The sequence below is a fragment of the Schistocerca piceifrons genome, chromosome X, assembly GCF_021461385.2.
Source record: "Schistocerca piceifrons isolate TAMUIC-IGC-003096 chromosome X, iqSchPice1.1, whole genome shotgun sequence".
Classification (NCBI taxonomy): Eukaryota; Metazoa; Arthropoda; class Insecta; order Orthoptera; family Acrididae; genus Schistocerca; species Schistocerca piceifrons.
Genome location: NC_060149.1, coordinates 199194339 through 199212514, shown reverse-complemented (window position 1 = coordinate 199212514; position 18176 = coordinate 199194339).

The window sequence follows — 18176 nt, the reverse complement described above, 5'->3', positions numbered from 1 at the left end:
AAAATATGAGCACACATGTAAATGGCATATATGATTAAAAATCCCAATCCTCTCCAGTACTTTGTATACAATCTTTCTAACAAGGGAATGGTCAGACTTTTCATGTCGAAACCTGTGTTGCTTTTTTTACCACTGTGAGTTAACATGGCAAGAAGTCTGTATGCAGAATTTTAGCTGCTGATGACCTGGAAGTCTGTAAACAATTTTCTGAAGTAAGACATTATTGTCGCAAGGGTTTCTGCACTTATAACTGCCTCTTGTACAACCCTGATCTCTCTCGCTATGTTATATCAACGCCATCTAGGGACAAGGTGGCGTTAGCTACGCGCCGCTCTCTTGCCACAGCAGTGAGAGAGCTGATTCCCCCAGTGAAAGCGATCATATGATAATTAAACATTATTCGACAAATATGGCTCACATGTTATCTACAACATTCTTTCCAAATAGCTATGAAATAGACACAAATAAATATACAGTTTATAACACGTCCAAATTTTATTTCTTGTAATTACCGCAAAAATGAGAAATATTGATACAATGTTCAAAACATAGGTTTCTTGTGCACCAAGAACATACAAGCAAGGACAACATATGGCAGCCCTGCGAATCACAGACATTGTTAGATGTCCGTAGACAAAACTAGGCTGGTGTTAGGAATGAATCAGGCCTAGTATCAGTATATTTCGAGGAGTGCCACGCATATTTAATCAAATTCTGAAACCGTGGGGAGGAAAATTGATAATGTAGTACTGATTGCAGCTTGAATATTGTCACGGTGATAGACAGGAAATTGTAGTGATCTGCACACAATAATTTTCTCTGTTAGTTTTCTGTAAAATGACTTTCACTGATGGAAAAATTCTCTGTCTAAAGGTTGAATTACGTTCGTCGTGCCGGGTGGAATCTGAAGTCTCTCTACTACTTTGTCAGGGTGGGCTCGAAATACAGCTTTTAATGAATCAGACCTTTTATGACCTGACCACGAATCTAGAAGGAGAAGAGATTTGTTCCCGCAGAACGGAAGAAAAGCATGACACATGAAAAGTGTAACGTTTTCATTTCTCATTTTTCCAGACTTCGATGTGTCTACCACAAGAGTGTTTGCGTAGAACATTGTTCTTTTGACACGTGGTCCAAAACGTCCAGTTGGGTCTTGAAGACACACATATAGTTTAAGCAGGAATGAACCATCCAGACTAATTATGGGCATTATAGTGTATGAATGGGTGAGTGCAGTCGTGGACAGCGCAATCGCAATATGTTTTTCTCCTTTGAATGACAGTGTTCTTTTCGCACGCATTTCTTTTTGAAAACCTGACTGATCTGCATTGTACATGTTGTTGTTGTTGTTGTTGTTGTTGTTGTTGTGGTCTTCAGTCCTGAGACTGGTTTGATGCAGCTCTCCATGCTACTCTATCCTGTGCAAGCTTCTTCATCTCCCAGTACCTACTGCAACCTACATCCTTCTGAATCTGTTTAGTGTATTCATCTCTTGGTCTCCCTCTACGATTTTTACCCTCCACGCTGCCCTCTAATACTAAATTGGTGATCCCTTGATGCCTCAGAACATGTCCTACCAACCGATCCCTTCTTCTAGTTAAGTTGTGCCACAAACTTCTCTTCTCCCCAATCCTATTCAATACCACCTCATTAGTTATATGATCTACCCATCTAATCTTCAGCATTCTTCTGTAGCACCACATTTTGAAAGCTTCTATTCTCTTCTTGTCCAAACTAGTTATTGCCCATGTTTCATTTCCATACATGGCTACGCTCCATACAAATACTTTCAGAAACGACTTCCTGACACTTAAATCTATACTCGATGTTAACAAATTTCTCTTCTTCAGAAACGCTTTCCTTGCCATTGACAGTCTACATTATATATCCTCTCTACTTCGACCATCATCAGTTATTTTGCTCCCCAAATAGCAAAACTCCATTACTACTTTAAGTGTCTCATTTCCTAATCTAATTCCCTCAGCGTCACCCGACTTAATTCGACTACATTCCATTATCCTCGTTTTGCTTTTGTTGATGTTCATCTTATACCCTCCTTTCAAGACACTGTCCATTCCGTTCAACTGCTCTTCCAAGTCCTTTGCTGTCTCTGACAGAATTACAATGTCATCGGCGAACCTCAAAGTTTTTATTTCTTCTCCACGGATTTTAATATCTACTCCAAATTTTTCTTTTGTTTCCTTCACTGCTTGCTCAATATACAGATTAAATAACATCGGGGATAGGCTACAACCCTGTCTCACTCCCTTCCCAACCACTGCTTCCCTTTCATGTCCCTCGACTCTTATAACTGCCATCTGGTTTCTGTACAAATTGTAAATAGCCTTTCGCTCCCTGTATTTTACCCCTGCCACCTTCTGAATTTGAAAGAGAGTATTCCAGTCAACATTGTCAAAAGCTTTCTCTAAGTCTACAAATGCTAGAAACGCAGGTTTGCCTTTCCTTAATCTAGCTTCTAAGATAAGTCGTAGGGTCAGTATTGCCTCACATGTTCCAACATTTCTATGGAATCCAAACTGATCTTCCCCGAGGTCAGCTTCTACCAGTTTTTCCATTCGTCTGTAGATAATATGCGTTAATATTTTGCATCCGTGACTTATTAAACTGATTGTTCGGTAATTTTCACATCTGTCAGCACCTGCTTTCTTTGGGATCGGAATTATTATATTCTTCTTCTTGAAGTCTGAGGGTATTTCGCCTGTCTCATACATCTTCCTCACCAGATGGTAGAGTTTTGTCAGGACTGGCTCTCCCAAGGCCGTCAGTAGCTCTAATGGAATGTTGTCTACTCCCGGGGCCTTGTTTCGACTCGGGTCTCTCAGTGCTCTGTCAAACTCTTCACGCAGTATCGTATCTCCCATTTCATCTTCATCTACATCCTCTTCCATTTCCATAATATTGTCCTCAAGTACATTGCCCTTGTATAGGCCCTCTATATACTCCTTCCACCTTTCTGCTTTCCCTTCTTTGCTTAGAACTGGGTTTCCATCTGAGCTCTTGATATTCATACAAGATTGTACACGTACGATTCACTAAAACTAGCGATCTTATTTTTTTGCATTTGTAAGAAAAGCTTCTATCATTTCGATTTGTGTCACTTCATTTTCCAACCTGTTTCTCGATACAAATTTTGTTATTTTTCTTGCCACAATTTTATGTGATCTTTTGAAGCGACTAATCCAAAACCGTGCAGCGATATTCCTCTTTAGTGAACGCCGCGATAAGACGGCCTCACTTCCCGACCATGCGCACAACGCTCGCGACTCGCCATTTCCAGGGGCGGCAAGCCGTCACTGCAAGAGCCAAGTAGGAAACACAGCCATGTTCATGATTTTTATAAGGTGACTTCCAGTTCATGTCAGCAGCTACAATTTTGAATACAGACCTTTTGCACACTTAAATAACAGTGCTAAAAAAAACAATACTTGTTTCAGAATGACAAGTCTGATCATTCCCTTGTAAGTGAAGGAAATTAAATGTACAATACAATGTTTATACAGTAGTTTGTGGTAATGTATTTCATCAGTTCTTAAAAAGTAGCAGATGTGTAACAGCAAGTAAAACTTCATCAAAAAATTGAGTACAATATAATCTAGCTGTTTTCATACATGCTGTGACCACACATTATACTTTCAAACCATATATTTTTGAGAGATCACCCTTTGTGCTCACCCACAAAAAAGCAAAAATTAATGAACATTACAGCAGCTAAGTGGTTAAACTGTAAGTAGAAATGCAGTCACCTGCTTAATGATGTACTTTATCAGAATTGCTGTTATTGTTCAATGTTGTTGTTATGAGCAGAACTTCACATACTCACCACCATTAAAGTGTTATATAAGCATGATGAGATAACAAAGACATGAGAAATGAGTTTACTTCCCCAATTGTCATTATAAACTCACTAGAAGTCGGCTCAGTGAATTTCTGTACACTGTGTTAATTGTAAATCTGAAAGAAAGCCCAGGTACTACAGTTTTGCTTCATGCCCTCTATCACTGTTGCCAATCTTTACAATCTACGGTGTGTGATGTAAAGTTTATACACGAGTAGTGTATGTAGTTGTTACACCTGTATCATGTCAAATGTGAACACAAAAGTCCTTAAAATTTGCTATCACAAAACCCTTGTTCTATTTCCATGTGTCATCTCTGTCATAGCACATCATCTGCACGAAAAGTATATTTTCACCACTGCACAAAATGCTTTCACACCTACCTGCATTCCCATCACTGGAGGGCCTCCCCCCTCCCCCACAATCAGTAGATGAGCTCATTTTGTGTGTGTTAGTGTGGTGTGGTGGCTGTGTTGGCTATTGGGTGATTTAACAAGTCACCAGCCAATAAGAGTTCAGTAGCCAGAAATGGGCAACATTTCCTTGATTATGACCGAGCATGTTCTTTGAGATTCAGTGTTTGAATTTAAAAGGTTGACAGTTTATATTGTCGCTGAATACAGTGCATCGGAAATACATGCAAAAAGATGAGACTGTGTTATAAGTGAAACAAGGAAGCATGGTTCAAATGGCTCTGAGCACTATGGAACTTAACATCTGAGGTCATCAGTCCCCTAGAGCTTAGAACTACTTAAACCTAACTAACCTAAGGACATCACACACATCCATGCCCAATGCAGGATTTGAACCTGCGACCCTAGCAGTCGCGCGGTTCCACACTGAAGCACCTAGAACCGCTTGGCCACCGCGGCCGGCGGGAAGCATGATGGCTGGGCCCCTTCATCACATATTGATTTGGTCCAGAACACTTCACATCGACTGTCTTGTTTTTCCATTACTGCTGCAACATAACAGTAGTTGTATCATAATTGTGCAGTGAAGCTAAATGTTGCAAGTTGTCAACCCAACCTTGATCGTGGATTACGTCAGTACTTCCTCTCGTATCTCACCTCTCCACAACAGACTAAAATATTCCCTTAACTCCGCCATCAACTGTGGTCTGAACCATCTGTTTTTTTGTGCCACTTATAACTCGTTCATTCACATCAAATGCCAATAAGAGGAAAATGGGAGTAAGAATTTAGAATAGAGGTAAACTTTACTAAGAAGAAATGTAAAATAGAGGAATTTTTAGCATTGCTTTTATTGGTTTTTCACAAGGGTTACAAACTTACGGGTTAGAATTGTGAAAAACGTAAAATCAGAAAATGTAAAATCAAAGTTCCACTGTATGTTGAATGAAATTAAGAGTTCAGTCCTGTTTCATCTCTGTTTCTTTTAATGTTTGATTTGACACCTTAATGAATGTATACCACGTTCAAACTGCAGTTTGCCTGAATGCTTTAGACTCTTAAATCGAAATGACATTAAAATTGGACAATTGGGGCCAATGGCATAGCTATGTTTTATACAGCAATGTTGTTAATACTGACTGTAAAGTATCACGGGAATGATAGGGGGTGGGTCAGTTACTGCATCTACACAGCCAGTGAGAGACAGACAGGCAGATGATATGTTTGGAAGCAAGAAGTCTCATGTCAGCATAGAAGCTAAATCTGCCGCTGGGACCACGTTCTCAGAAATAGTGACATAGTTGGTAGAAACAGCCAAATATTTGTAACAACGAAGATATAAGTTTCACAGCAGTCTTGTTAGGATGCTGAACATGATGATTAAAAATAGTGATACCACACAAGACAGGCTAAGTAAACAAAAAAAAAGGCAATGAAGATGAAAATGTAATGTTCACGGTTTAGGCAGACCCTTACATGAATAAAGTTTGTAATGTTGATTAATCAGAATATGTTAAAAATAAATTTTTCTCAAGGAGCCTCTTAAAAAATGGGAGTAATCTTATAATCAGGATCGTCTCTTACTTGGGTAAATATGGTAATAATTTTTTTGTATTTCAGCTGTCGAATGTGATTCATACTGAGAACCAGACTTTTCCATCAGGCCGTCAGTAGTACACCACAGATGTAAATGTGATGGGAACCTCAGTGTCAAAGGACTCGGAAGAAATATAATACAATAATCTGTGCATAGAGGTCAGGTCAGACTCAAATTGGCATCCATATTCACAGGAAGGCCTGCCTCACTGCAGCTTCTTGTGTGGTGTTGAGGAATGCCATACAACGTTTACAGATAAGGGATGACTCACTGGCATTATTAAGCACACCATTCACTCAGGGTATTTCATCAGTAATGCTCCTTTTTCTAATCTTCCTGTCATGCAAAGATTATCATCAAAATAACTCTTAGAATGGGAAGTCTATAGCAGCTGATGTGCATAATAAAAATGGTGTGCAGTATCATTTAATAACAACCTGTACAGGCACTGCAAATTATTGAAAATAATCACTATAACATACACTCGTGAGCTTACACATTATGACCACCTGCTTAACAGGAAATGTATTAGATCAGCAATTCTGTTTGGCATGGCCCTGCTTTGTACGGGCCTGGCAACTCAGGTTCCTGAGCTAGGGACTGGTGAACACTGCCAGTCCTCTGTCACCGTAAGCTCTGGGTATGCCTCAGCGACCACTCTGCGGAGTGGTGGTGAAACATTGTTGACTGCCCAAATCGTCAGGGTGAAATAAATCTTAAAGTGTGCTGCACGCTGATGGGGTGCGTGGCTGTTGAGACGGAACAGTCGTTAGCAGGCAACTTTTGGGTAACCTTACACACCTCAGTTGTATAAGGCTTAGTCAGGCATGCGGGGCTCTGTCTGAGTGAACTCGTTATTTCCTTAGTTGCTTGTGGGACCAAAATAGTCTTTTCCTCCTCCCAGTGGGTAGGGTGAGCTGCTGGAAGTCACTAACACCCAGTCTAACAAGAGGGCTCGTGTAGTCAGTCCTCCTGACTCCGGAATTTGTTCAAAAAGTACAGTCTCTAGTGACACAATTCATGCTGGTCCTCAGAATGTGTTTCTCATAGTGAAACGGAAGGAGGGTAGTTTTGAGAAGGTTTCGCCCTTGTATATACAAAAGGGTCTGGAGGGAATCTGTGGCTCCTTAAAATCAGTAAAACGCTTGTGCAATGGGGCCCTGCTAGTGGAAACTTCAAACTCCCAGCAAGCTGCTAACCTCCAAACTGGTAAATGTATTGGGGAGTATGCAATAGGCACTGAACTGTAAAATACCTTGAACTATAGCAAAGGTGTTGTCACATACAGGGATCTAGTAGACTTTCCCAAGGAGGAATTGCAACATGAGTGGGCTGCAGCAGATATAGTTGAAGTGCAACATATCATGAAGTGGTTGACGGGAATGATATCAAATCTGACTCCTTTATCCTGACATTCAGTAGCACAAAACTTCCTGAGCATGTTAAGGCTGGCTTCCTACACCTTAGTGTGAGGCCTTATTTACCAAACCCAATACGCTGTTTTACACGCCAATGTTTTGGGCATACAACCCTAGGGTGTAAAGGAGACGCAACGTGTGGCTACTGCGGTAAGGCCACTTGTGAAGGAGTGGTTGCTCACCTCCAGCCAAATGTATCAATTGTTCTGGAAACCACCATTCTTTGGAGTAGGGACTGCAGAATGTTTCTAGTAGATCCTAAGTACAGGATATAAAAACAACCAAGTGTATCCCCCATGGTGAGGCCAAAAAGATCTACAAGTCCATACAGCCTCCCACATCTGCTATATCTTTTGCAGCCACACTTCAGAAGCCTACTCCAAAAGCTGATGCCTCTACATGCACGGTGGCGGCGAGTATTGGCACTAAAGCCTGCATCTGTAAGTGCACTTGCAAGGCAGCAAGTGTTTCAGAGCCCGTAGCCCCCACTAGAACAGCAGACATAGGTAAAGTGGCAACTTGGGCGAGCCCCTGGCACCTCCAATGGCTGAGGCTATTCAGAAGCCCAGCACAGCCATTACCGCTCCTACTCCAGCAAAACCCACAAAACTGCGAAAAGCTACTATAAAGCAGCAACAACAAGTAAAATCAAGTGGTAAATCGTCCGACCATGTCAATATGGTTCTACCTGATGCTTCATCTGACTCTTCCCCAGACCTGATAGAGTACGAGATATGTATGGGGCAATCATCTTGACCTACAACTAAACCTCCATCTGCTGCAGTATCTGTGAAGTTTGGAAGGTAGGAGACAGGTATTGGCAGAAGTAAAGCTGTGGGGACGGGGCATGAGTCGTGCTTGGGTAGCTCAGCTGATAAGAGTACTTGCCCATGAAAGTTTGAGTCTCTGTCTGGCACACAGTTTTAATCTGCCAGGAAGTTTCACACTGTAAATATGTTTCCTTACTTGCCATATACAAACTCCAGTTTTATTAACATTTCTTTTGTGTGCAAATTTTCCAAGTGGAATCTTAATTCCTGCATTTTGAGCATGTGTAAGCTTCACACTCTGCATGGCTCCTTAAAAAAGAAATGGGATATGTGGCAAGCATTTTCAAAAAACAAGGAAACTAATATGTTAGTAACAAGGGAATACGTGGTAAGCATGTGCTTAAACAAACTAATATGTTACTGTCATACATACATGGACAACATTACAGTACGTCATATTGAATGCTTTCTGTGCCTCTCTTTTTGCACACCAGTGTGTTTTCATGTGTTTTTGAGGGCCGTCAAAAATCGACATTGTGTTCTCTTTGCCTTGCTGACACTGGCAAATGAACTAATGTTGCCACAAGTGATGACGGTGGACAAAAATCTTCATACATACATTGCAGAACACTACACACACACACTATGTGATCAAAAGTATCCAGATACCTCCAAAACATATGTTTTACATATTAGGTGCATTGTGCTGTCACCTACTGCCAGGTACTCCATATCAGCAACGTCAGTTGTCATTAGACATCTTGAGAGAGCAGAATGGGGTGCTCCGCGGAACTCACGGACTTCGAACGTGGTCAGATGATTGGGTGTCACTTGTGTCATATGTCTGTATGCGAGATTTTCACACTTCTAAACATCCCTAGTTCCACTGTTTCCGACGTGATAGTGAAGTGGAAAAGAGAAGGGACGCGTACAGCACAAAAGTGTACAGGCCAACCTCGTCTGTTGACTGACAGAGACTGCCGACAGTTGAAGAGGGTCGTAATGTGTAATAGGCAGACATCTATCCATACAATCACACAGGAATTCCAAACTGCATCATGATCCACTGCAAGTACTATGACAGTTAGGCGGGAGGTGAGAGAACTTGGATTTCATGGTCAAGCGGCTGCCCATAGGCCACACATCATGTTGGTAAATGCCAAACAACGGCTTGCTTGGTATAAGGAGTGTAAACATTGGTCGATTGAACAGTGGAAAAACGTTATGTGGAGTGACAAATGACAATATACAATGTGGCCATCCGATGGCAGGGTGCGGGTATGGCGAATGCCTGATGGATGTCATCTGCCAGTGTGTATAGTGCCAAAATTCGGAGGCGGTGGTGTTATGGTGTGGTTATGTTTTTCATGGAGGGGGCTTGCACCTCTTGTTGTTTGCATGGCACTATCCCTGCACAGGCCTACACATGTTTTAAGCACCTTCTTACTTATTCATGATGCCCAATAGCAGTAGAATAAAAAATAAGCACCAACATTGTCATTACCTTCAACCAACTTTGCCGTGCTTTTTTCGGTTGTGGTGAACCTTGAGTCTTCCACTCTGAAGACTGCACTTTGGTTTCAGTATCATATCCACATACCCAAGATTTGTCAGCTGCAATTATCCTATTTAACAAATATGTGTCATTTTTAGTCCGATTAATCTGTTCTTGCCACACTTCAAGTCAGTATTGTCTCTTTTCACTTGACAACACTTTTGGAATGAGTTTTGTGAACACTCAATGTATGTTCAGATCTTCATTTAAAATGGACTAAACTTCATAGAAACTTAAATTAAGTTCATCAGCCATCTCCCTAATTGTAATCAAGCGCACTAAGTCGCGAACTTTCACAACATTTGCATTCGTTTTTGAGGTGGAAGGACAGCCGGACCATGGTTCATATTCAAATGATTCGGGCCCATTTTTAAATCTGTTGAAACAGACAAAAACATTTACTGGCTCATACAATTATCTCCAAAAGCTGTTTTTAATAGTTCGTAAGTCTCGGAAGCTGATTTCCCAGTTTTAAAACAAAATTTCACACAAAGTGATTGCTCCATTTTTTCCGTCCATTTTCACACAGACAGAATCCGGCAGCAAGCCCTAACAGACCCGCACTCAACCAGCTGCCACAATGAACTGAATTAAGGAAATGAAGTTTCCTGTCAGTGGGCGTTCAAGGACAAGGCAATGACTCACTCCACACCCTCTGCATACCTGCCTGCCAAACCAGTAAGCAGTAGCGGATACATTCTTAAAACTTTAGAGTCACACCTCATATGATCTGTATTTAAACCACACGAACCAGAATAATACAGTACGCCACTCATATCAGAATGTTTTCTTTGGCCGATTGTAGCCTCTGTCATCATTGGCTGACTGCGATACGGAGCAAATAACTTTGGAATCGAATGTATTTTCAGTCGGGGAAATAAGCATTCGTGTCACTGTCACACGAACAGCCGAGTGGTCCACACTCCCGCTCACAGAGCTCTGATGGAGCTGATGCAAAGAGCAGAATCACGGTGCTCTGTAGAGTGGTACCTTGAATGGCCCTGTATTTCGTGTTTTATTGTACATGTCTGGTTCTGTAGGACCAAACTGAGGAGCAAATCTCCAAGGTCAAGGAACGTGTCAGTACATGAAATTATAACATAAAACTAATAACAGATAAAATAAAATGTTTATGAACCCAAAAAAGATAAGCCATAAGTTTATATAAACACAGTCAACAATATAACACAGGAATCAGCTTAATTTTTCAAGGAACTCCTCAACAGAATAGGAGCGACCCGTGAGGAAACTCTTCAGTTTCGACTTGAAAGTGCGTGGATTAATGTTAAGATTTCTGAATTCTTGTGGTAGCTTATTGAAAATGGATTCAGCAGTATACTGCACAAGAGTCAAGGAAGTGCGATCCAAATGAAAATTGAATTTCTGCCTGGTATTAAGTGAGTGAAACCTTTTAATTATTGGCAACAAGCTGATATTGTTAACAAGAAATGACAGTAAAGAATATATATATATTGAGAGGCCAATGTCAGAATACCGTAGCCGGACTAGTGAACAGGGGTCAACAAACTGCCCGTTTCTGAGCCAAAAATATCCTCTGAGAATGGGAAGAGTTACACCAAAACATAATACCATAAGTCATAAGCGAATGAAAATAAGCAAAGGAGACTACTTTTTGTGTCAAGCTATCACTTACTTGAGATACCTTTTCAATAGTATAAATGGCAGCATTAAGTCTTTGAACAAGCTCCTGAACGTGGGCTTTCCATGACAGTTTACTATCTATATGAGCACCTAGAAATTTGAACTGTTCAACTTCACAAATCATATGCCTTTCTGTGAAATTAAAACACTGGGTTTTGTTGAATCGTGTGTTAGAAACTGTAAAAACTGAGTCTTACTGTTATTTAGCGTTATTTTATTTTCTACGTGCTATAAACTTGTCATGAACTGCACAATTTGAAACAGTGCCAATGTTGCAAACCACATCCTTTACTACCAAGCTAGGATCATAAGCAAACAGAAATATTTTAGAATCACCTGCAATACTAGAGAGCATATCATTTATATACATAAGGAACAGGAGTGGCTCCAGTTCTGAACATCGGGACGCCTGCTACTTGATCGTGCCCACTCAGACATAACATCATAGCCATTCTCAACACTGTTGTTAAAGTAAGAAGTGAACTAATTGTGAGCTATTCCCCATATTCCATAATGGTCCAACTTCTGGGGCACTATTTTGTGACCAACACAATCAAATGCCTCAGATATTTAAAAAAAAGATGCCTAGTGTTGAAAACCTTTTGTTTAATTCATACAGTACCTCAAAGAGAATATAGCATTTTCAATAGTTAAACCACTTCTAAAACCGAACTGTACATTTGATAGCAAATTACATGAAATAAAACCATCATAGTGGCCCCTTATCAGATAGAGGGGCTGCACAACAGACAAGCGAGGTGGGCTGCCAACCTGCCTTCAAGAGCTCTGTTCGAAACATTGCCAGTGGATCTGAACATCAACAGACTTTCCGCATAAATATGGCACTACTTCGTGAAAAGCCATGTGACAGAGATCCACCAATTGGAACTAATGGGACCACGTGTAGCACTCCGCCGAATCAGTGTTATAAGCATGCCAGCAAAGTAAGACCGGCAGTGTGTACCTACAGCTAGGACAACTTCGGCCATACCTATGCCAGCTCTAGCCTTGTAGACACTCGTCGTAGCCTTCATTAGAAAGTTGTATCTTATTGGGCATCATGCCACTTTGTAATTGGGTGGCATAGTATTTTGGTTATTATTTCTTTTCATTGTCTTGTACTCTTATCTGGCTTTTGCCATCACAAGAATTATTGTGTTTCTTGTTGTTCTTGAGTGTGGAAATTAGTGCACGCCAAGAAGGTGTTTTAGTTAAAAAACAGTGTTCAGACTTTATTCTTAGATCTTTCCTACCAACCGCAGGACACTACAGTTATCGGCGACGAGGATTAAACTTTCATTTATGGATGAAATGGCCTCCTTTGAGGAATTTCTTCAGATCTTGACAGAAACTACAGCAGATCAGGCAGGTCGAACCATGGTCCTATTATGTCGAATGGCTGGAACAACATTTACTGACACATGGGATCGATGATGAAAATCAAAGTCAGGTTTTTTTTTTTAGCAACAGATGTGCTATTTTTCCCCTTCACCCTAGCTGCAAGAAACACAGTCTGCATCAGATCATATGAATTTAGAAGATCTTCCAGCATGCTTTTTCTTCCACAATCACATACAAAATTAATATCAAGGCCACCACCTATAACTAATTTTTGGTACTTCCTATAAAGTGAACCAAGAACACTCTACCTTGAGCAGAAATACTCTGAAGTCTGAGTAAGGGGACTTAAGTGGTGCTCCAATATACCAGTAATGTCAGAGTCAACATCTATAAGCAGTTCACCAATTTTATCTCTAATACCTCTTATATTTTGATGAAATATGCTAATTCCTTCACAACTTGGATACCTGACCTCCTTTGAAGGTGATTCCTTTGTCAGAGGGACTTCCTTTAAGCAGGGATGCCTATCAGCTGACTTCAGTCTAAAAAAGGTGCAGCTCTAACACCAACTACTACAGGAATTTTCCCGTGAGTGATCCCCCCCCCCCCTCCCCACCCCCACTACACTGTCACCACTAAGCTTTGCCAGCCTCCCCTTCCCATACATACTGAGGTGCAGGCCATGCCTAGTGAAACCCGATCTATTGACAGACTCAACTGGCACCACTGAATGTGTGCCATGACCTCTGCCATCACAATAAGTAAAATTTTGTCACTTGATATCCTTGTGGTGCTGCAGTTTTAATGGCCAGCACATTATCAAATCAGAAAGGTCTTAGAAATAGCAATGTGGTGTTGCAAAAGACACTGAAGTGCGAAAGAAACTGGTATAGGCATGCATATTCAAATACAGAGATATTAAAACAGGCAGAATACAGCACTGCGGTCGACAACACCTATATAAGACAACTGTCTGGTGCAGTTGTTAGATTGGTTACTGCTGCTACAATGGCAGGTTATCAAGATTTAAAGTGAGTTTGAATGTGGGGTTATAGTTGGCACACAAGCTATGGGACACAGCATCTACGATGTGGGAATTTTCCCGAATGACCATGTCACAAGTGTACCATGAACAACAGGAATCCGGTAAAACATCAAATCTTCGACATCACTGCGGCCGGAAAAATATCCTGCAAGGACGAGACCGACGACAACTGAAAAGAATCGTTCAGTGTGACAGAAGTGCAACCCTTCCGCAAATTGCTGCAGATTTCAGTGCTGGGCAGTCATCAAGTGTCAGCATGCGAACCATTCAACAAAACATCAATATGGGCTTTTGCAGCCGAAGGCCCACTCGGGTACCCTTGATGACTGCATGAGACAAAGGTTTATACTTCACCTGGGCCTGTCAACACTGACATTGGACTGCTGATGACTGGAAACGTTACCCGGTTCTGTCCACTGCTGCTTCATGTGCAGTTTTGTGGCTGTATAATGAAGTTGATGGTCAGCAAACACTGTGATCCTTGTTTCTTTCCATAACCTTCATAATTATATTACACGAGATACGTTTCCTGTCTCAAAATATGTCAAACTTCTTACATTTAACGTAAATTTCTTCAGATTCTTTGCCTTTGTTTGTGGAGTTGATTCTCTCTTGTACACACATCTGTATGGCAGTTTCTTTACAACAATTTGTAAATTTATGACCATTTTTCTCTGTTATTTTTAATATTAGATAACACATCATGAAATTGATTGCAATGCCAGCAGAACACACACTTTTCTTCACTTACACACTCGCTAATTACGTTCAGTGCCACCTTGGTGATACTCAAATTGGGGTCTTTGTATTTGATGTACAGAAATGCAAAATTCTTATTTACATAAAACGTTTTTATTTGAAATAACTCAGTAACTAAAGGTTATGCTATGTAGCTGGAAAAAAGTCATGAGCTAATCAGTAAATATGAGGACACTGATGTAGTTAGTTGGATAGCCATAATTTCATTCATTACAGCGACCACTTCAACTTTTCAGAGAACTCCTTAATTAAGAAATTATCTGTAATTAAATTCATGCCACACACTAAAATACTTGTTATTTGAGCCCTTAAGCCTGTTTATTTACCAGATTTGACATACTTCCGTTGCCCTGATTTTCCTGAATTGATTAGTGCCTTTAGTCATTCACCGATTAAGAAATATCCTAAATTAGCAAAATTATGAACCTGGAAATTTTACACAATCGTAATCACATATCATGTAGCTAAATCAAATTATGGTTTGAATCAAGAGAACAACAACACTAGTAAAGCAGTCACCTTGCAGCATTACAAACCAAAACATGATTACCCAATTCAAACATATCACCATGCCAGTCTTTCTATGACCTGCCTCAACAACACATCTGTATTCCACATCAAGTTAGTGCTTGGTTAACATCTCTATGAAAGTCGGTGGCTAAAATTCGACCAGCAAAAAAGTTCACTACTGTGTAATGTGTACAATTGAAATGTGTCAGTATGGAAAATGGCACAGCAAGTTTTCAAAGTGTGCAGCCCTTCTGTTCATTACTGCCACTTGTGAACTTCTTGAACAGTCTATGAGTCTGTGTAGCTTATTGAGCTTATTGACCTACGCAAAGATTTGGATGTTCAGTAATTTACTAAACTGGTCATTATAATGAACTGTGTAATAATAAACGAGAAGTGACAATTAAAATCCACAGTGTTGTGTACATAATTTAAAAACAATGATCCACCTTCAATAGCAACAGGATGAAGATTGACGTAGGAAATCCACAATGCTTAAGAGGCACAGGCTTACGAACCAGGTAGGTGAAATACATATTACACACACTTAAGTCACAAATACACACTGTCGTCTGCATACTGTCATAGGTTTAACAGAACATTAACTAGTAACAAATATTATACCCATGGCTTATTATAGAAAGAAAGGTACACTAATTTGTCCTCAACTAATATTGAGACCATGTCTTGAGGCTTATAAACACACACAAATGACAAGTGTGGTGCTTTTAAATTACACAATATTGAACGTACACTGGATAATGAAATGGCCACAATACACCCAACAGAATGTATCTTACACAAGGTGTTAACAAGAGTGTAATATTCATACAGAAGAGGGAACTAGTCAGAACTAGGAGAAAAATGTTCTATAAACATATCCCAGGAAGCAAATGCTTGTTGAGATGTACGCCATTCTGTCCTATGATAGCCATCTGTCTGTTGACACTGCAAGACCACAAAGTTTAAGGTTGTCAGAAGTGCATTTTAAGTGCCTAAAATAAGCTCTTTCAGTACCTCATTTAAGTTACATGAAACCTAAAATAGGCCCTAAAAAGTATTATGCAGAAAAACTAAACATAGCATCAAATACACAATGTTGACACATGAGCACATTCTTATTCATTAAAAACAAGGAAAATGAAAATACTCAGTTGCACAACACAACAAACACACTACTTTAATGTTCCAACTGATCCCAAACCTTCTAGTTTTTCCAAGATAAATATACAGTATAAAACAAATATAGCCATATATTTAAATACGTGTATTGCGTAATTTAATAAATGCCAGAGAAACCAGTGGTTTCAAACATTCAGACCATAGTTGGCTTCCCAGTAAATAACTTCAGCAATATAACTTGTAACATTTTAATATTGTATATTTTAACCATGTACTATGTTTAATAGTGCCGATCGCATATAAATGTCATTTACAATGTAAAACATGTTTTGTTGCTCAACATACATTACTAGTGCTAGGTAAGATGGTTCTTAACCAATGTCATGACTTCATAAATTATATCACTATAACCACACAACCTGTAATACTGTACAATTATGTATTCTAATTACTGAGTATAACACTATCCATTACCTAAAATTTAGTTTATAATGTTAAAAAACGTGTTGCACAACATAAATGGAGTGTACTCAGTTTAACAGTTTCTCAGCCGATGTCAAGACCACAAAAAACATTGTAACCATTTAACCTGTAATATTGTGTAATTCAATTATTTATAGTGCTTTACATTTTCCATTGCATAAAGTGTAATTTCAATGTTAAGAAAACAAGTTTGAGGCACAACACTATGTAAGGGATTGTATCTTTGCCTATAATCTTTGGTTACATAAGAACTAGTGTCCCTTCCAGATGCTAGTCAGTTGTTTCCTGAAGATGGCCAAATAAGACGAAAACTAGTTTTAAATAAACACAGATCAGTAGAACAAAAACAAGTGTACTTAATATTCAACCTTAAATCACTAAAACCTTTTCTAAGTTTTCCAGAGAAAAACTATGGCACTTGTCAGTCAGTCATTACTTTATATGCTGAAAAAGAACATCCTACAGCAATGGATGTGACAGGGGCATACTTCACTTTCGGCACATGTTGGACAAGAATGCTGCAAGCAGAGTAGCTGGATTTTTCTGCTAAGTATGCATGCTACTGTGCATAAGTCCTTCACAGCAGTGTTCTTCTGCAAAACCCTTTGAATTTTTCCCATATTATTTCTCCCACTTCATTAATTTTCTTTTTCATTTTATCCAGTTAAGAAATGTTCTCATAGATAGGTCTCCCTGAGCCTTCTAATTCTGAAATAATTATTGCCATAAATTTGTAGCTGGCTCTAATACAATCCAAGTCCCTTTGAATCGAGGGAACTTTGAGCAGTTGTTTTGCTGCAGGTTCATGTGGCAAGGGCACAGCTGGGAGTTTTTATTTGTATGCTTGTATCCTTGATTGTGCTTTAACAAAACTTACTTTACTGTTTGGATTGACTTACTTACCTTAGGGAATTTTAGCCTTACGTGCTCTGATATATCATCAAAAGGTACAATACTTGAAGCAATTGAAACACTGCAACAATATGTGCAGTGACATCTGTGAAGGCCAGAATCATCTTGTTTTCATCCACGCCATTTGGATATAGTACCTACAGCCCATTGTTGACAATGTGCAAGTGTTTGCTGGTTAGTCTTTGGCAGTTGCTTTGAAGAAATGAAATAAGTCCTGGATGGATCTTCTTGAATTCCATGCAATGTATCCATGTAAGCTGAATCCACATAATTTTTACTCAATGTTGAGTCTGCAAGAACAGACTGATGGCTGTATTTCTAAAGAAAAACCTTTGAGAACAGATTTTCTAGTTTTAGAAAAGGGATGTTTGTTGCTATAATAGCATGACGCAAGTCACTGCAGTATTGGTTCTTTTTGGTGGATTCATCAGACATCTTTGTTAAAGGTATTTGCTTCAGTTTTGATTTTCGTCCAACATTTATCTTATGTAATGCTCCATTTGCATGCTGAGTTAAGTACCGCTTTTCACCACTCAAAACATAATACGAGAAAGAAACAAGATGCTGCATAGAAGTGCATATAAAAAGTATTTGGTATTGCTCGGGGACACAAGTACTTAATATTGGTAAAATAAAAACATACAATACAGTTTAGCAATTTTTATTTTTCCAACCATCCTGTCACTGAACATATTTTTGTTACAACTCAAAACTTTAAAAAAAGTCAAAACTT